Raw genomic sequence first — 4,624 nt, 5'->3', positions numbered from 1 at the left:
CTCCTGGACCCTCACACCAGGATGAAGTCTGCTCTAGGTCCCCACAGCCCCTGTGCTCATTTCCATTCCGTCTCATCCTTGCTGTGTACCCCGTCTCCCCGGCAGGCCCCGCCCTCTCCGAGGGCCCAGCTGTAACCATTGCCTCGTGTGGTGCCTGGGACACAGGAAGGCGGACGTGTTTGCTAAATCAACGGTGACAGAGGAAACATCGGCTTCGAAAACCGTGGCTCTCCACTTCACAGCCACAAGGAGGGCTAGAATGAAAAAAAATCAATAAAAACAGAAAATAACAAGTGCTGGTGAGGATATGGAGAAACTGAGACCCTAATACTTTGCCGGTGGGAATGCAAATGGTGCAGTGGCTGTGGAGAGCAGCTCGGTCCTCAAAATGTTCAACGGAGTTTCTATCTGACCCGGCGATTTGTCCTCTCGGGGTACATCCAGAAGAATGGAAACGGACATCCGGACAAAGCACGCATGTTCATGGCGGCGCCGGTCATCATAACCGAAAGGCGGAGGTGATCCGAGCGTCCATCAACGGATGACGGACAAACAGAACGGGGTCCGTCCCCACAGTGGAATATTACTCAGCCCTGAAAAGGAACGAAGCTCCGACACGCGCTACAACATGGACGAATTGGACGAACCCTGAAAACGTGACTCTGGGCAAAAAAAGCCAGATGTGAAAGGAGACACGGTGTATGATTCCACTGGTGTGACGTGTCCAGAACAGGCGAATGATGGGGACAGGAAGCAGACGGGTAGTGGCCAGGGGCCGGGAGAGCAGGGACTGGAGGGTGGCTGTTAACGGGTACAGGATTTTTGGGGGGGATGATGAAAATGTCCTGGAACTGGATAATGGTGATCGTTGTACCACACTGTGAATGAACTAAATGTCACTAATGGTAAATTTTATGCTTTGTGTATTTTATCATGATAAAAACAAGGGCTACCACAGATTACCTTAAATAAATTAATAACAAAGTAAATAATTAAAAAAAAGAGTCTACGGCCAAGCCACTCTGAACGTGCCCGATCTCGGCTGATCTCGGAAGCTAAGCAGGGTCGGGCCTGGTGAGTACTTGGATGGGAGACCACCTAGGAAGACCAGGTGCTGTAGGCATAAAAAAAAAAACAACTCATATCCTTAAATGCAGCATGGTTCCCTGAGTCCCTGAGTTGGCTCCCAAACAGGAAAAAAACAGTAGAAAAACGAATGAGCTACAACAAAAGCTTGGCGTCCCATCGCCAGTGATTGAGAGCGTTGGCTTCTTAGTTGTGACAAATGCACCAAGGTCAAGCGAGATGCTAACACAAGGTCGGGCCAGGCGAGGGACTGTATCATCACTGCAACATTTCTGTGAATCTAAAATTACTCCAAAATAAAAAAATCTATTAAAAAAAATCATATCTGCCTTCTAAAGAGGGGCTAGCCTGGTCTCTGGAACCACTTTGGGTTCGGGTTTGCAAATTGGGGGACTGGGAGAAGCGCCTGGCGTTCCCAGCCTGGGAGGGGAGGGGCGAAGAGCACAGGTGAGCAGATGGGGGCAGGGCAGAGGCGCCTGGGCTGGAGTGGGGTTGAGCTGGGGGACCCCCCCAACACGAATGTCCAACACACAGGTTGCTAACTGGTGGCACACGGGCTGAACGCTGCTTAGAGACGCTTTTTACTGACCCTCGGTTTTGCAGAAATAATTCGAGCTAGTCTATAAAAAGCGGTTGATCTCACATTGAAACTAGAATTTCCAACTTCTCTAAAAATGTCTGAAGAGCTGCTAAACCCCCATTTCTGCATGGCCCCAAGGGGCTGGAGACAAGTCCCAGCCACCCGCTCCAAACCGAGCTCTCCCGTTTGCCACGGCCCCCACTGTCACCACCCCCGACTGTCACAGATTGCTGACACCGAGCCTCGCTTGCCAGTGATCCTCAAGCTTGCACCATACTCTGTTTTGGGAACGGAAAGATCTCTCTGCACCACGTTGAAAGTGAAAAAGCCAAAGAGAGACCCAGAGCGCTGTCTGATTTTTCTAGCCCCCGGCTGGCCACGCTCATACCTGCCTGGTTCTGGAGGCACTTCCGTTTGAGAACGCAGGTCTAATATGTGATCTGCAGCCTTTGCTGCAACGTCAATACGCCCTCCCCCACCCACGCCCTTCGACCTTCCCTCCCACAAGTGTCCGTGGTGGGGGTCACACACACACACACGCTTCCTGGGTGCGGATCCTGGTTCTATCCCTTGCTGGCTGAGTGGTCTTGGGCAAGTCACGCAACCTCTCTGTGCCTCATTTCCTCATCTGTAAAGTGGGCATGACATCGTATGCACCTTTCAGGAGTTTTATGAGGATTCAGTGACACAGTTCATGCGAAGGATGTGGGCCTGGGCTTGGAACGGAGCAAACAAGGCAGAGGACACATCAGGGGGTGACGAGTGCTGTGACGATGACAGATAAGGGTGACTGGGCGGAACCCAACATTCGGGACTTGTCAAGGAGGAGGGGACGTGTGAGCTGAGAGGGAAATGGGCAGGAAGTGGCCGGGACCAGGCGGACGGAAAGGCTCGTCAGGCAGAAGGAACAGCCGGCACAGATGTTCAGAGGCAAGAAGGGGCCTGGCTGGCTCGAGGACCAGGGGAAGAAGGCCGGGGTGGCTGAAGCGGAGCAGCTCAGAATGAAGACCGAGGCCGAGACGGAGGCCGGGGCCCCGCGGCCGTGGGAGGTGTTTGGATTTGCTGCGCTGAGATGCTGGGCGAGGGTTTTCAGCGGCCAGAGGAGGCATCTGATTAACAAGACAGCACATGAGCCTGGCGGCCGGCCCACCCAGCCAGTCTTGACTCTCAGTCCCGCAAGGCCCTTTCCGACCAGCCTGACTCGAGCCGGGCCCTCTGGCCCTCTAAGCGTTTAATCCCCCACCCCAAAACCAAGCGGGAAGTCTGGAGGTGGCCCTCAGCCAAGCCAGTGGCCCCGGAGATGGTGGGACCGAGGGATGCAAAGCCATGTGGTCGGAAGCTGCAAATGACCCCTGAAAAAAGATCTGTGACAACCTGCGAATGTGACCTGATTTGGAGAAAGTGTCTTTTCTAATGGGATTCAGGATCTCGGGACGAGATCGGCTCATCCTGGATTATCCACGTGGGCCCCAAAGCGAATGACGCACGTCCTCGGAGGAGAGGCAGAGGGAGATCCAGACAGACATGCAGAGGACAAGGCCGCGGACCACGGAGGCCGGGACTGGAGCGAGGCCACCATCAGCCAGCCGAGGGACTCCAGAAGCCTCCAGAAGCCTCCAGAAGCCTCTAGAAGCCTCCAGAAGCCAGACAGCAAGGCAGGCTCCTCCGCAGAGCCTTGGGAGGGAGCGTGGGCCTGCACGTCTCCGGTCGGAGTTCTGGCCTCTAGAACCGAGAAGAGTTTTAAGCCACTCGGTGTGTGGCCATTTGTTATGGTGGCCCCAGCAACTAAGACCCCCTCCTCCCAAGGGCCCCCACCTCCCCAAGCAGGTCGGATCTCGCCTCCTGTCCTCTTTGACAGGTGAGAACAGAGGCCCAGAGAAGGGAAGGTAAACGGGGAGCCTTGGTTTTCCTCCTGGCTGAGTGCAGCTAACTCACGCATTCTGTTGGGTTTTCACAGCGTTTGCAATTATTATTATTTTATATTTTACGTTATGGAATAGTGCAAGCATAGCAAGAGTCCAGATAACACGATGCCCCACAACCTTCTCGTTCCCTACTTTTGAGGGTTCGGCCTGTGGGGTCTCGGCTGTGTGACACAGGACAAATCAACGAACCTCTCTGAGCTCTGGATGCCTCATTTCCAAAGTGCGGAGAACACCAGCTGCTGTGAGGACGAAATGAAAATGGCGGCTGAGGACCCGGTGCCTCTCATGGTCCACGTGGAACCCCAGCCTGGGCCTGAGCACCGTCTGGCGTGGGGCCCACAGTTCCAAGGCTCCTAATGGCGTCTTCGGGGAGGGCGGGGGGCAGGGAGCTAGAGAGTCCCGGATAGATGAGATGCTCAGGGCAGGTCCAAGCCCTGAGGGGAAGCAGGGGAACCAGCTGGCCACCGTCTTAGGTGTCGGTTTATTGGGCAGGGAAATGGGTACGGGGCTGACGCTGAGCTGGCATATGCCTGTGACTGACCTGTAGTTGAAATACTGAAATACTCCTCTGCCAGTCGGTAAAAAGCCACTGTCCCCCCTCACCCCTGGGACCCTGGGCTTCCGCACAGCCCGGCTAGACCAGAGAATGACCTCAGAGGTCTTGGGTCCGGTCCTAAGTCTCTCTTCGATGGAGCTTGTTCTGCTTTCTCGGCTCCATGGGCTGGAGGAGGCGTGAGGTGCCTGGTCCCTGGTGGAAAAGAACAGGTGGCATTTGCTGGGTCTCGGCTTTCCTCGGGGATTTAGAGGAGACAGGTCACTATTAGCCAGCACGAGCCCCCGGAGACAGATGGCGGGCGTGAATGTCTGTGCTAGAGACCCCGGGGACAAGCAGAGCACAGAGGGGTCCCCCAGACACCCAGAGGGTGGCCCGCGACCACCCGAAGTCTCTCCACAATGACCCCAGACGGGGTCTGATGGAAAAACCTAACCAGGTGATGGGCAGTTGGCCCAGGAAGAGGTCAGAGGTCAGAGG

General features: G+C 55.2%; 1 pseudogene; it reads left to right on the top strand.

Moving 5' to 3' along the window:
• Positions 1-1,004: 1,004 nt before the first annotated feature.
• LOC112478380 lies at positions 1,005-1,123 on the top strand (annotated as a pseudogene).
• The last annotated feature ends 3,501 nt before the right edge of the window (positions 1,124-4,624 follow it).

Source organism: Pteropus alecto, unplaced genomic scaffold, assembly GCF_000325575.1.
Source record: "Pteropus alecto unplaced genomic scaffold, ASM32557v1 scaffold213, whole genome shotgun sequence".
Taxonomy (NCBI): Eukaryota; Metazoa; Chordata; class Mammalia; order Chiroptera; family Pteropodidae; genus Pteropus; species Pteropus alecto.
This window is presented reverse-complemented; position numbering and strand designations above follow the sequence as displayed.